Here is a 16,201-nt window from a genome sequence, read left to right on the forward strand (position 1 = left end):
TTTCGTCAATCAAAATTTAATATTCAATTTTTTGGGATATTCTTAGTTTGTCCCAAAATGATAATAAATGCTTATCAATTATGGATTCTTCAAAATTCTCACTGACCAAACCAATTCATATAAAAATTATGTTTGATTCTTTTTATTTGGTTTGAATAATTTGAAAAACGATTTATGGCGCTGTAAATAAAATAGGCTAAACAAAACCGGGTAAATTCGGCCTCAAAAGTCTATTTTATTCATTTTGATTTTATTTGAATTTATTTAATTTAAATTTTAATTGAATTCAAATAAAAAATTTATTTTATTTTTTAAATTATATCAAATTTGAGTTAAAATATATCTATTATTTGTAAAGAATATATTAAAATATCAAAAAATTCTAATCCATCCCCAAACTTTAAAAATTAGATTTCCCGTAAAAAAAGACAGTTTGAAAATTAAAAAGAAAAAGTTATGAATTGTTGAATTTCCTCGAATCATATTCACCCTGCAAACTATTGATATTTGCGCCAACAATTATTTTACTATCGATTTAACCCCCTCTCTTCCCTCTCATCTTTCAGACTGTTACCACGCACTCTCCCGCTTTCTCTGTGCTAGGGTTTTGAATTTCGATTTCTCTTTTGTCATTTTTGAAATATGATTCGCAGAAATGTTTAGCATTGGAAGATCTATCGGAGTTTATGGGTGAAAATGCGGGAAATCAAATGTGGAGTACTTCGTGGAAATTTGCAGGATTCATTGAAGTCCGTAAAAATATAAAGGGCTATTTTGTAATATTCAGCCTTCGATAAAAACAGTCTTTTTCGCTTCTGGAAAATTCTTCCTCCCTCCCTCCCTCACTCTCTCTTCTTCGTTCTTCCTCGTAGTTTAGGGTTTAATTTTCTGCCTTTTTTTCTTGCAAATCTTAGTGTTGTAGCTTGAGTATCAGAGCCACAGAACTGTGTCACATGTCCTGTTGCTATTTTCTATCACAGTAAGTTTACAGTGCAAAAGTTTAGTCCTTGACTCTAAATGTTACGAATCATCTGTTTTCTTTAGTTCCTGCAGTTTCTGTTTAGTTTTTTTTTGCTTTATTTTGTCATTTTATTGCTTGGATATTGTTAATCTTTCTACTCTTTGTTGTTACTGTTGTCGATTCAGTTTATTTTGGTGAAGATCTGAAAGCTTACTAGTTATATTCCTTGATTTGTTCTGTTTAGTTGTAGATCTGACTACTATTGCACTGTAAATGCTGTATCTGCTTCTCTGACCGTAAATCTGTGTTAATCCATGTCTTGCAGTTTTGTGAAGATTCAATCATTCCTTCTTGTATAACCTCTTGCTGGTTGTGTTTGATTGTCGATCTAGTCTCTTTCTACTTACTGAATACTCATTTTCCGATAATCTGTTTGCTCTGACTCGTTTCCTTTAAAAAAAAAAAAAAATCTTTTGCTGGTATTCACTTCTTACATTTGTTTGTACTGTTATTCTCTCTTTTGTTAAAAATAAAAAATCTGCAGCTTATTCTTAGCAGTCTATCGTTTTGTTTTAAAGTCTCTTTCTGTGTCCCTAAAGTAGGTTTTCTCATAAACCTATTTTCCAAAAAGGGAAAAAAAATAAAAGACTAAAAACAAGAAAAGATCATCAAACAATTAAAATCTGTCTAATCATGGAAGACTCTCCAAATGAAACAATTAACCCTGTGGCTAGTGGTAGTCACTCTATGTCCCCTGCCCTAGGTTCCTCAACATTTTCATCCAGTCTCCAATGGTAATGTTGATCGCATTAGAAGTATTTCTCAGTAACTTAAGTGATGCTAAACTACCATATATCTTAGAAGAATTAGATAAATCTGCTGTGTACTAGTTTTCTAATGGTTGTCCAGATAGGTATGGAAGAATAATATTTTGAAGCATGCTGAAAAAATAGCTGGGAAAACTAGTTTAATTATGAGAGGTCAAATGTTTTGGAGCAAAGATAAGCCATGTCAGGTCCTTCAATTCATATGAGGGCTTTCAAGTCCAGAATGTCTTCGTGCTCTTTGTACTCTTCTTACACTGTCAATCTTTAAGTCTTTCAAACATTTACAATCAATGATTTTCAATATATCATAACACTTTATATCTGTGGACAAAACTTTAAGTGACTTTGAACAACCAAGGAATTGAAGGCTTAGAGATTGCATAGTGTTTAGTAATCTTTTAGAGCTCAAAAACTTTTAGAGAACTTCTGAACTTTTAAGCTTATATTCAATAGATGCAAGGACTTTAAACAAATCATTTCATCTATCAACAACTCAGCATTGTTGAATAGAACACTCTCTTTTGACACGTCACTTGAAGAACTACATTCCAACGTTCTCAATATGTTTAACATTAAAAACTTAGAAATCAATTGTTGGAGAATTTTACAAAGTTGAGATGTATGCTCTAAGCTTGAACTTTTGAGTCTCACCATGGTTTTCAACTATTTTGACAATTCTTCTATAGCAGTTTTGATAGATTAAAGTGTTGAAGAAAAATCAAATTTGAAATTTTTAGAAGGTAATTTGGCTAGGGAATAGGTTAAGAATTTTGAGACAAGACATAAATTGGAAGAAATAAGCGTGAATCATCTTTGATCGATTACTATTAAGAAATAAATTTAAGAGATGTGCAAGTAGGGCTCTCTGACAGAATCTCACTATATACCAATCTTCAACATTTGGTGCTTCAATTAATCTTGCACCTTTACAAACCAAATGATTTCCTTTCTCCTTCTCAACCTATTGTGCTATCCACAAAGTCATGTTATGAATAATATCATGCATTTTTACACAGTTGCCTTCTGTTTATCCCAACAAACATGCTTAAAGAAGAATGCCAATAATGCAATATTCTTCATTTTGTACTCCACTTTTGTTTTTCAAAAATCCTTCTCTAACCTATTCATCTATCAGGTTCTTATAGAAATTCTAATCTTCAGGAAATAAAGTATAATATTAGAGACAAAATCTAATTATATCATTAGCTAAACTATCATAACTGAACTTTAAAAACCTTATATATTATCTTTTATACCCAAGAATTTCAAAGATGATTCCTTCAAGACCTCAATTGCATATTTTCATTATTAAAGAATGTGATCGCTTGCCATTAGCTCTAATTACTATTGGTCGGGTTATGGCGCCTAAGAAGACACCTGAAGAGTAGAAATATGCAATTGAGGTTTTGAGGAAATCATCCTTTAAATTTTTGGGTGTACAAGATGTATATACTTTTAAAGCTCAGTTATGATAGTTTAGCTAATGATACAATTAGATCTTGTCTCTTATATTGTAGTTTAATTCTTGAATATCATAGAAATTCTATTAAAGACCTGATAGATCAATAGGTTGAGGAGGAATTTTCGGAAGACAAAATGACGGATATTATATTATTGACATTCTTCTTGAAAGATAATAGTGAAAAAATGCATGATGATATTCATGACATGACTTTGTAGATAGCAAGAGAAGTTGAGGAGACGAAAGGTTATTTTGTTTGTGCAGGTGCAGGCTTAACTGAAACACCACATGTTGAAGATTGAAATATAATGAGGAGGATGTCCATGATAGAAAATTAAGTTGAGATTCTATCAGAGAACCCTGCTTGTCCTCATCTCCTAACTTTATTTCTTAGTAGTAATCTGCTAAAGATGATGAGTTCTTTCAATTTATATCTTGTTTTAAAGTTCTTAACCTATCAGATTCCCTCTCTCTAACCAAATTACCTTCTTAAATTTCAAAATTAATTTCATTCTAGCACTTTGATCTATCAAATACTGTTTTAAAAGAATTGCCGAAAGAGTTGAAGGTCATGATGCAACTTTAAAGTTTGAACTTGGAGCATACATCTCAACTTTGTAAAATTCCCTGACAGTTGATTTATAAGTTCTTAATGTTGAATGTATTGAAAATGTTGGATTATGGTTCTTCAAGTGAAATGGCAAAAGAGAGTGTTCTATTAAACAACAGTGAGCTTTTGATAGAGGAATTGATTTTTTGAAGTCCTTACATCTGTTGAACATCAGCATAAAGTTCAAAAGTTCTACAAATATTTTTGTGCTCTCAAAGATTGCTAAACTCAGTGCAATCTTTATGCCTTCAATTCTTTGGTCGCTCAAAGCTTTGTCAACCGATATGAAGTGTCTTGACACATCGAAAATCATGGATTGTAAATATTTGGAAGAATTGAATATTGACTGTATAAGAAGAGTACAGAGAACACAAAGATCTTCTGAATTTGAAAGCCTTCATTGGTTGATATAAGCTCCCACTCAAGATTGAAGGACCTGACGTAGCTTATCCTTGCTTCAAACACAAAAGAAGGTGCAGTGTTGATCAAAGGACAGAAACATTGGTGGGACAAGCTGCAAAAGGAATATCAAGCCAGTCAAAAGTGCTTTCCGTCCATGTTTCAGTAATTGTTGGTGACAATTTTTGTTGTTTGGTGTAACATGTGAGTTTTTTTTTTTTTCTTTTGGCTGAGGCATTTATCATTTGTACTTGTTTGTAGCTGTCTTTAGCTTTGATGGTTTTATGTCCTAGTTTGATTATCCATGAGGACTGAACCTGGATTCTTTGTATCCTGTATAAGATTTACTCATGTTTAAGAACTGCATTGTTGCAGTGTATTCCCTCAGGCAAGGATAATAGAACATTGCAATCTTCAATCACAAGGACACTCAATTTGGAAAAAAAGGCATCTTATAGTGAGCGCTTTTATATTTCTCTGAGGTAGTGGCATGGCAAGTATATCCTTTTCAATTACCTTATTTCCTGAGTCCCGAAACTGTGAACCCCATATTAACGACAACACTATCTTTTCTATCACTTAACAGGGTCTCTCTTCCATCACAAGAGTAATCACATTTTCTAATCCATTAATACTAAGTCTTCCTTGAAGAAACCTTAAATTCTATGAATTCCTTCAAACTAGAATCAGTATGATTACCCACAACAAAATCAGACGTCTGGGGATTTTTAAAAGTTTTCACACCCAATGACGTTTCCCTTTTTAAAGATGCATTTGTGATATCAAGATGGTGAAGATGGATCAACGTACCAATCTCCAAAGGCAGTTTCATGAGACGAAAACAAGCTTTTAGAAGCAACGTATCTAAGTAGTATAAAAAACGTAACTTTGGTAAGCATCTAACCTTCAGAAAGGTTGAGATACCTTATAAGCCTCAATTCTCCAAAGGAATTGGATATTTCAGTGATGTAGTATTTAGATAAAAAGGGCCCTTAAAATGAACAGTAAACAAAACAACTCTTGAGATGGAATGGAAGATGAAGATGGTTCAATTTTAAAGCAGGGAGAACATCAGATTTCCCTGATAAAGCCCAGAGCTTGCTTTCCAATATTTTCATCCACTCGCTCCTCTCTGCTTGTGATGTAGAAGCCCTCCAAGCTCGGAGGGTTCTTGCTGCTAATGATAAGCCCTTGCACCTCTCATCAATTCTTTCACGGATTGATTCCAATCCTGGAAGTCCATCAGTTAACTCCAGCATGTTTTAGATATATTGACCAACAATCATCATCTGATAGAAGCTTCAAACTGTGAAATTGCCATGACCAATAATCAATCGACCACACATCATCCAAGACCAGAAAAAATTTTCTTCTTGCTATTTCCTCACTCAGTGTTACGTGCACTTCATTCAAATGCTTGAGATCACAAGATTTGCAAGTGACTGACTCCGGAATTGTCATAGAGATTGTCAGAACATCAAATTCATGGTAGACACAAACCCATGATTTTAAATTGAAGTCTTGCACTGCCACTTCATTGTAAACCATCTGGGCCAGGCTAGGCGGGTTTTGCCAATACCTCCCATGCCCCAGATAACAATAAATCTAATGCTTTCATCTCCAGGTTGATCTCTTAATAACATGTCAAGAATTTTGGCACACTTGTGCTTGGTGTTCTGTCCCAATCTCTAGTTAACGGGTCCCCAGCAGCAATCTCTTTTAAATCCAAGATCAGATTTTTCTTCACCGAGATCTTCCAAACGGCCAATGATTGTTTGTATCTTAAACTTCACATTTAAGCCTGGACTGGTAAGCCACAGCTCGAAGATCATCCAACCGTTTTTTCACAGCCATGTTCTTCACTTGCTCCTTATCAAATAATTGTAACCACAATCAAATAGTCCATATTACATACTGATCATATAAAACAACACTTTCAATGGCAATTTTTTCTGAAGATTCTTCATCTATTCATGCAAAATAAAAGACAAACAGTCCTTATAAATAATAAAACTGTGTACCCACTTTGGGTACACAAATATGTACATACTTATATTTGTCATCATGTGATTGAGTGATTTTGAATTAAAGATAAAATAACATCTAATAATGTGATAATATGTGTAAATGTGTATGTATTTGTGTATTTAAAAATGATACACATAATATTGCTCCATTATAAAGATTAAACCTCAATCCTATATATACCTGAAGTAAAAGTTTCTATACTCTTCTTGTTTTATAGAAAGGTTCTGTTGTGTCTTCCCTAATTGTCGGACTTGCCACAATTAAACCAAAAAACCTTTGGATCATTCTTTCCAACGCCACCAGCAAGCACTAGGCCTCTTAATATACCCAATCAACTAGAGCACATAAGGGCCGACTTGAGCTCTCTTTAACATTTTGTATCTATATGGAGATATTTTTTATAAGCATCTTATTCATTTTGTGTGGCATTGGGATCAAGTTGAGTAGGTTTGGTGTGACATATAACTTTTTTTCTTGATGCTGCACAATTTGAAGATTTCGATGCTAATTTATGAAATTGCCATCTAAACAATCATATGTTATTTGAAGTTATGTTGAATCTACACGTGCAAATTTAAACTTAAATAGTATCATTTTGTTAGTTTATTCAACAGAGGGCTTTCACTTTATGAACACTCCCACTATTTTATTCAAGCTAGGGTTGTTCAAAATTTTCTAGTAATTGAACCAATTTTTGAACCAAAAATTGAACTGAGAAATAGGTTATTTGAAAAATCGATTTGGATACTAGTTTAAGAATATAAAAAATCAATTTTTTGGTTCGGTTATCAATTTGTTTATTATTTAAAATCAATTAACCAAATGAAATCGGTTTTCAAAAAATTGAATAAGAAATTAATAAAGTATTGAGTCTATTTTCAAAAAAATAAAAGGAATAGGATAATTCGTTGAAATTTGGTTTAAAACCAGTTAAACAAAAAATTCGGTTTGCTTAATAAGTATTTTCAATTTAGTTTAAAATCGATTAATCTTTAAATCGATTTAGCTTTAGTTTATGATTTTTTAAACCGAAAATTTGGTTTGGTTTATCAAATTGTCAAAGTAGTTCAATTAACCAGTTTTTGAACACGTCTAATTGAAGCTACTAGCCTCATTATTAGACTTGTAAAATCTTGATGGATTCCCTAGTGAACTGAGATCATATCTAGCATTTTTCACCTTTTACTCAAACAAACAAGTTAAAAGGGTTGATGAAGTAGGTCAATAAACAAATTGTACAAGTCATTGAACTCAAGTCAAAGTTGTCACACTTGATAATGTAATGACATCGAGTACAAATCTCGGTGTTAATAGAGTATATACTATATATCGTCTTATGCATTTATATATACTGTGTCTCTAACTCAATCTATCTTTGCTTTGATGAGCAAAGCCATAATGAACATAGGCTTAATTAAGCCCATAGTGATGGAAGACTTTTTTGTTATTTTTGAATTAATATTTTATTAAAGTGATTTTTTATTATTTTCTTTAACAGTCTCATCATTTATTATTTATGCATTTATTAATTTTAGTCTGATAAACCTAAACATGCATACTAAAACAAAAATTAAACATATTGGGACATAACCTTACTAATGTTGACTCCCTCGCACCCTAAAGGGTGGCAAGGGCAATCTAAGTTTCTACACACTGAACACCTTTTTTTTGGTCTTCAATAACATTTGACATCTCACCTATCCTAAATTGACATTAATTATTAAATATATTCTTAAAATTATAAGGATAGTTATGAAATCTTCGAGTTACATTCAAGGAATGGGAGATGAGATGAAAAGAGAAATACTACATAATATAAGAGAGGCAAGACACATAAACCCTATTTTATTTTTACAAGAAATCAATTCCAATAAAACAAAATAGTAAAATAAAACATCCCATTGGTCAAGGCTCAAGTATCAAAATTATACACGGTCAAAAACTACTTGTTTTACAATCACGTACAATTCTACTAGTTCAATTTTTTTTTTTTTTTGTATATAATTGCACAACAATACAAATTAAGGCAATATGTTTTTCAACCACGTGTGACGATGCATAGCAAGCATTTTTAATACATAAGCAACAACTTATGACATTTCAAATCTTTGCACATTCAAACAAAAAAATTTAGAAAATTTAGATATCGTAGAAACATGGTCAACCGATTCATTGCTAAACTAGTCTCAACCAATTTGTCCAAATATGGAGTAAACTACTTTCATTTAAACCAACCAACTGATTCATGAGCTAGTCGACTGAATTAAGGAAATTTTGAATTCACTATTATGAAAAATTCCTATTTTTGGGCCATAATACCATGATCCAAGCGGTCACAAGGGCATTAAACACCTTCTCACTGTTTTTCATGTCATCGTGAAATACATTTTTGATCAATTATTGGGAAAAAATACACTATAACATGATATCTCGTGTGACAACATGAGATTGGTTAGTATTCAACTCATTCACAACAATATTCAGATTGTACACATTACATATCAACAAACCACAATCAAAATCACAAAATTGAACAAAAACATATTATCTAGCATGACCACACAATTAATCATATCATGAACCTTTAGGCTTTGATATCATGTGAAAGGTGATCTTTATGCCCTTACAATTAAATTTGCAATGGTATTAGGCTAAAATATAAAAAATTTGAGATGAAAAATGTTGCTAGGATCTAGGAAAGATATTATACATACAATTAAATAGTTTAATACTTGCATTTGGAGGCTCCCCCAAGAAGGATTTTTCCCTAAATTCATTTTCCGCTATCCTAGTAACATAACAAGACTGCCACTTGTCTACCCGAAAGTACTAGGACATTAGGATTGACTATGAATAAAACTGATTTAAGAAATTAAGATAAAATTCCTTCACTTTCATGTGATGGGAGGCTATAGGTTATAAGAATATGTCTCAATTTATATAAGACTCTTATAACCTTAAATAACACTAATTACCTCCACACATCTAACTTTTGAATTATTATATTTGGCCCCAACACTTATAGTTTCTCTTTCTTAGGTTATGAGAATATGTCTTAGTTTATATCACTCTTATAACCTTAAATAACACTAATTACACTGCACCCATAATTTTTGAATTATTATAATTTTGCACCAACACTTATAGTTTCTCTTACTTAGGCCCAAGAATGAATCTTGTATTTATTTCTAAATAATAAGTTACATTATTAACAAAGATCTAAATTCACTGTGTTTGGCTAAATCTAAGGTGATTTACTCTAGATGTAATAAACCCAAACTTTTTCAATATAAACAAACAACCTTTTACTGTGTGTGACTTATAGGTTCTTTATAAAGTTGGTAGTCAGTAAAATTATGATCAATCTATAATTAATCATCCTTTTATTACAGACCATGAGCAATTAATAATGACTTAGTGTTAAACCAATTTTACCTTTAAAAGGTATGGTTATCGTAAAATCAAATTCTTTCATCTTACTAATATCTCATTAAGGATGTTACATACAAGTAATGTACACCTCATAACCTTTGACTTTATAATTTGACTTTTGGAGCAACGACCATGCATTTTTAGACTTGGTCACTAAGCTAATCCCCATGTGGAAATAGTTTTAATTTGTTGTAGTCATCTATGAAATAGCACAATGAAATGTCTTCTCTCATACCTAAGAGTAATGAATTCTATGTCAATCCACCATAGCCTCACACAATTCTTGACATAAGGAACAACTATCATATTGGTAGCTCTAACAAGAAAAAATGTTTTAGGGTAATGTCAAACTAGGTTGATTAATGTACAAAATGTTGTGGTGGTCTCAAGCTTAAGGATCACTATACCATAATCCATTAAAAAACCATTCCATAGATATTAGGCTTACCATCTAGGTGGAATCTTATAGGGGTAATATAGTGAACATGCAATCAACATGCACACATGTATTGCATCAGGTTGCACAAGCAACTTCAACACGTAAGATATTTTGCTATCTTATGGTAAGGTCATAAAACATGATAATAAGCTTACCACATTACCTGTTCCCTTGGTTAGGATATTATTGAGGCTACAAATGTGTCTAGATAGGCTACTATTCATTTTATAGGGTCACAATCAAGTTACATATTGATCACTTTGTAACAATTCTATTAATCTAAGAACATTCATCATATATTGTTAAGAAGTATAAGCAAGGAGGAGAAAAAACAATGCATCTTGAGTTAATTTCAAAACACATCATTTCATTAATTCAGAAAGACAGAAGACAAAGAGTCCAAATTTTTCTTAACAATACATCTACACTTTCTCTTTAGCTTTCGAGTTCTCTCTTAAAAAAGTGATCTAAGGTTGTTTTGCTCTTTAATTTCTACTCAACCTTTAGTCAATGGTGATGATGAAGTTACTAGAAAACAAATCAATAGTGAATTCTAGGTTAGCTATCATTTTCAATTTAATCAAATGTAAGGTGTAGATTGGATTTGTCAGTCTGTATTGAGTTGTAATGTTATATAAAAGTGAAGATAAGATATTTTTATGTAACTTTATGAAGGTGATTAATAAAGTTGAAGTTCTATTTCTTTATTTACAATTCACAAATACTGTTTAAGCTACTTGTGTGAATCTCTACCATTTTTGCTTTCCTCTTGGTGTTGTGTTGATTTTTTGCTTCCCAGTGAATCGCGTTATACATACACACACACACATGTTGGAAAATATGATGAAATGCCCATTATTATTATTTAAACATGATACATCATTCAAATGAGATTACAAGGCTAGCCTTGGAACATTAACTCTAACAACAAATAATTGATAGATTGAACTAAGGAAACTATCAGCTTGTCCTGCTAGTTGAGGAGGAATAAGCATTGAGGCTTATGACCACCTTGTTAAGAAAGGGTTGACGAGCATTCAGGTAGTCATGTGTTGTTGTCCTTGGGATTAAACAGTCTTCGCTATTTACCTTGTCATTAGTTGAGGCCGAAACACTGTTAGGTTTATAAATCTTGGGGATTATAAATGTTTGCGAGAGTATTGCCCTGCTAGAGCTTGATGAAGTTTTTGGTACTTTAAATTGGTTTTAACTGATGTCTGATGGGATGGTCATAAATAAGAGCCAATACAGTTAATGTGGTAATCGTTGGTTCGTTGCTCTTGTTTACATTAAGGACAAGGAGTAATAGTATTTTTATGTAGTGTGCATATGTTCACATCCATTTCCCTCTTGAAATTAGGCTATTTTATCATAGTATTTAACAAACGAACAAAATTGGCATTGATTGAACAACATCGGGGAGATCAATTTAAGATCAAGATGAACTTTGGGAGAAAGGCTCTAAACTATTCTTTAAATTGCTTGAAGATTTGTTGTCTATGCTTTTCGATTCCATCTTCCATGAGCCATTGTTAGAATTGAGAGAGTGTGAGATGTGTTTGTGTCCTTCTATCAACAAATTGTTTGTGAGATTTTTTGTCACTAATTTATATATGCAATTTAGAGTCTTAGGTAAGGTAGACTATGGTAGTAGTGAATAGAATCAAGAAGACTTAGGTAAGTCTACCATGAGCATGCAAGAGTGTTTGAGAAAACTAACTGTGAAAGGTAAGAGAAATAGATGTGATATTGTAGGTTTCACATAGTTTAGCTCGATGATCGCAATCTCTACATCTATAGTATTCTGACTAGGTTGAATTCCTTTCATTTAGGGCTTTGACCCATTATTTGAATATAAATAGATATAGTTATATATATATATATATATATATTATATTTACGGGAAAGTTAGCATTTTGCTAGATGACGGTTATGAAAATGTTTAAGCATACTGATTACCCTTTTTTAATTGAATAACATATTTGATTATGTGTTTTATATATTATGTAAATGATCCCTCTATGTTACAGGTCAACTTGCCACTTCATATGTAATATGCTGAAATTCTGAAAAAAGTGACATTAATTAACAATGTTGGCTTTAATTTTAGAGATTGATTTCCTACAAAGGCGCACTTCCAACTATATACAAAGTGAATTATATTTTTCCCATCCAAGTTTTGATCTAAAAACACTTTTCCATCCTTTGAATGCATAAACGATACTTTCACACCCAAAACCTAACTATGTTAATAGAAGATTTACAATAAGAGGATAAATATGTCATTTTCATTTCTTAAAATATAAAAACAAAAAAAAAATCATTTTTTACTATTTCTTATTTTTCGTTTCCTTTCTTCCTTTGTAGTTATCGAACTCAAATTCTCTATCTATTGTTAGCCTATCTTAATGACAGATTCGTCACAACTCTAACCACACTTAAATTTAACATAGAAACTTACACAGACTACCAAACAAAAAACTAAGTGCGAGCAATGTTGACACCAAAATTCCCACGCTTGGAATGTCAAACCATTTTGCTCTCGAAGCAAAGAATTTTGGTAAGGATCCCAAATCCGCCATGCCCAAAAGTCGATATGCACATTTGCTTAATGGAGCCTCAAATAACCCAATTGCAAACAACACTGCCCCAACTTTAATCCAGTATTTTAAACATTTTCCAGTGATTATTTTAGCTGTAGTGGCGTGGAACTCGAATGGCCATTGATTTTAATCCACAGAAACAACTCTAGTTATGGTATGAAAAAAGGTAAAATAGGCTTAACAAGTGAAAATCACTGCCACTAGAATCGTTTTGAGAAATGTTTTGGGAGGTTAATCTACTTCTCCAGCTAAAGTGTTGACATTATCCCAAAAATTCAATTTCCAAAAGAGGTTGTTAGAGAACAAGTTCAAATTTTTTTAACCCTTTTGGCCTAAACTCAACCATTTGTGTGGCCAAATTTTTGGGATGTAAATGAGAGACATTAATACGAAAGGAGAAAGAAAAACAATCCCTAGCAAAATAGTACAAAACCAACAATTGTTAAGCTTGTGTAGTTGAGAAAAGAAAACACACAAGTTGACACCATAATTGTGAGATTTCTAAGCTAGTCTGCATCCAAGGTGAGGATAACTTTTTACAGGTAGTTTATATAAAGCATTGGAAAGGTTGCAATGTTTATGACTTTGTTGAGGAATTTTTAGGAGCCCATCATAATCCAAGGAAGGGTTTAAAAGCTTGGTGAGCCTAAATGAAGATGTCGTTATCGCCTGGAAAGGCAATGAAAAGCTCAATAATGATAAAAGCTTCAAGGACACTCTAAATGAAAGGGAATATGAGGAAGCTGAGAAGTGCTAAGAATGGCCATGCTACTTGAACTACTGGCTCTTCTCCGACGACCTTAAAATAAATAAGAAAAGTGAGAGAGATTAGTGTGGGTTTCTTGGATTTTAGTTTAGGTAGATGTGATTGGAAGTTGATCTTTTTGTGTTTGGTTTTCTACTTGTGTCATGATTTAGGAATCGAAATATGGCAAAACTCAAGTAAACTCAGATCAAGAAAAACCCAGTAAGATAAGAAAAGTCGAGAAGAAACAAAATTCTTCTCCAACTCTCAATCCGAATTGAAGAAGAAAGAGAATAGACATACTTATATCTTACAGTGTTGGAAATAATTAAACTTGCTAAATCAAATTTTGTAAATTACAGTAAACATAAATTTGTATACCGGCTTCAAGTTTGTGATGAAACCCATTCGAATATGGCACAAAGTGTTGATATACCCCATTTGCCCATGTATTGCATTCCTTTTAGGAGACTTGATTTCTACATAATTTTTGGTTCAGTGTGTGGAAAAAAATAAGAGAAAAACTCTTTTGTAAAATATTGTGTTCTACTTGCTTTGAGGAAGTAGTTTAGACATTTAAATAGATGTTCGACTGTCAATAACTCCTTTACACCAACTGCCCTTGGCAGTTAAAGCAAACTGGGTTTGGTTGACCGGTCATAAGTGGACTTAGACCCAATATCTCTCATTCACATATAATGAAAGATCTGAACCAAATACTTAACCACATAAATCCTATATAGCAATACGTTTCATATTTGCAAATGTGTCATATGACCTTATAAGCAATTTGTACTTGGGTGCTAAATACTATCCATTTGTTAGAAATAACATAGCTATTTCAACCTAAATAAAACAAAAATAAAGCGTTAGACCACCCCAAACTTACTCGATAACACTAGCTCCCTTTAATCCCTCATTTATCATTGTGTTATTTCCTATGTATCAATGATCAAGTCCATTCTTCTATATGAGTGATATGATCAACTGGCCAATACACACACATAATATATATAAGTCTTCATTTTCTACTCAAAATTTTTAATTTAAACTTAGCTATTTTTCTAGTCATGTTCTATAGATCAAATCGTATGTGACTATAGGTGTTAAATTAAGATAACAACACTAAGAGTAAACATCAAATAATAACAAAAAGTCAAAAGGTACCAACATAAGGTAATCCTTATAAAGACTCGCACAATGAGGCAACAAGAATTCATCCTCTCATTACTTTAATTGGTCGTCTTGTTTATACACACATGATATGAATCATGTGCTATAGTGTGAATTTTCTTAAATGTCATTTTCAACACTATATAGATCTTAGTTTAGTCGCTACACCCAATGTCTAAACTGACTTTTTAATCATCTTCACACTTATAGGTATTTATCTAAAAAACTCACATTTGACATTCACAAGTTGTTTGGACATAGGGAATCCAAATCAGTCATTTTCAAATATATATTTTTATGACCTATCTTGATCGATTATCAAGGCAACATTTTATCTTTAATAAATCTTTTCTCGAGAAATTTGTCTCTCATTGGTATGCTCACTCAACACCACTTTTCTCAAGAATAATATTTCATTTTTGCTCGCTTTCTTAGCGCCAAAGGTAATTGCTCGTGTGAGGGAGCCAATCTCTATGACATTACAATTGTGTTAAGCTAAAAACAATGTGTATGCAATGAAAATCCAAGAATTTCGGGATACAAATTCAAATATGAACTAAACTTGAATTCATGGGTTTCGATGTTGTGTAACCAGTACCATATATAAGCTCAACAATTTATCAATTACAGTCTATGCAATCTAAAAGATTTAACATGTGTAAGATATACTTTTCTTGGAACAATCTTGGTCAAAGGATTAGTGACCATACAATTGTTAGAATTATATTATATGCTCATTTTTCTCTTGGAGATGAAATCTCTTAAAATATTATATCTAGTGTCAATATGTTTGGTTATCTTATAATCTCGGGATCATTTATTTCAACAAACAACTATTGCTCTGACAATATCGTTCTATTTACTAAAATTTGCAAATAATCTTCTTAATCAAACAATTTCTTACACAATTACTGAATAAACTATATAGTCAACCTCCGTTATGGATAAGGCTATGTATCTCTATTTCTTATCGCTCCAAGATATGGGCTTTTTTGGAGTGAGAAAACATAGCCATAATTTGATTTGAGTTGGTCTAAATTACTTTCCCAACTGGAATAAGTGTAGGTATTATCTCTTAGGACTTAACTAATGGTCGCTAAGATGTACCTATTATCATTCTTCTCTCATCTCATTCAAATGAAACCTTTTATCAACATTATCCCTATTAAGAAAAATATCCTCTATCAATGTAGTATCTCTTAATACAATTTCAGTTAATCTTCTAGTAGAATCCTCCCTAATGGACACATACCCTTTAGAGTGTTTAGCGTATCTGATAAAGATACATTCTTTTCTTCTTGGTCCTAGTTTTTCAAAGTCATGGGATAAACTATGGATAAAAATTACTAAACCATTAAGGTTGCAATTAATTAACTCAGGTTTTCTACCTAACCATAACTCATAGAGAGTGGAAGCAACTAATTTTGTAGGCACTCAATTAAGTATATAAACAGCAGTTAATGTCATATCATTAGAAAGTGATATCGATGTTTTGCTTGCACTATCATTGACCTAACCATTT

At 32.0% G+C, this 16,201-nt stretch overlaps 1 long non-coding RNA gene and 1 pseudogene across 1 annotated transcript; one reads left to right on the forward strand and one right to left on the reverse strand.

The window, feature by feature from the left end:
* The first annotated feature begins 487 nt into the window (after nt 1–487).
* On the forward strand, nt 488–4,923 carry LOC123201357. Its single transcript, XR_006498808.1, has 2 exons — nt 488–4,741; nt 4,846–4,923. It is a non-coding gene; the product is annotated as an uncharacterized LOC123201357 (long non-coding RNA).
* A 7,679-nt stretch (nt 4,924–12,602) lies between these two features.
* On the reverse strand, nt 12,603–13,947 carry LOC123201676 (annotated as a pseudogene).
* Between the last annotated feature and the right edge of the window lie 2,254 nt (nt 13,948–16,201).

Source organism: Mangifera indica, chromosome 18, assembly GCF_011075055.1.
Source record: "Mangifera indica cultivar Alphonso chromosome 18, CATAS_Mindica_2.1, whole genome shotgun sequence".
NCBI classification, from domain to species: Eukaryota; Viridiplantae; Streptophyta; class Magnoliopsida; order Sapindales; family Anacardiaceae; genus Mangifera; species Mangifera indica.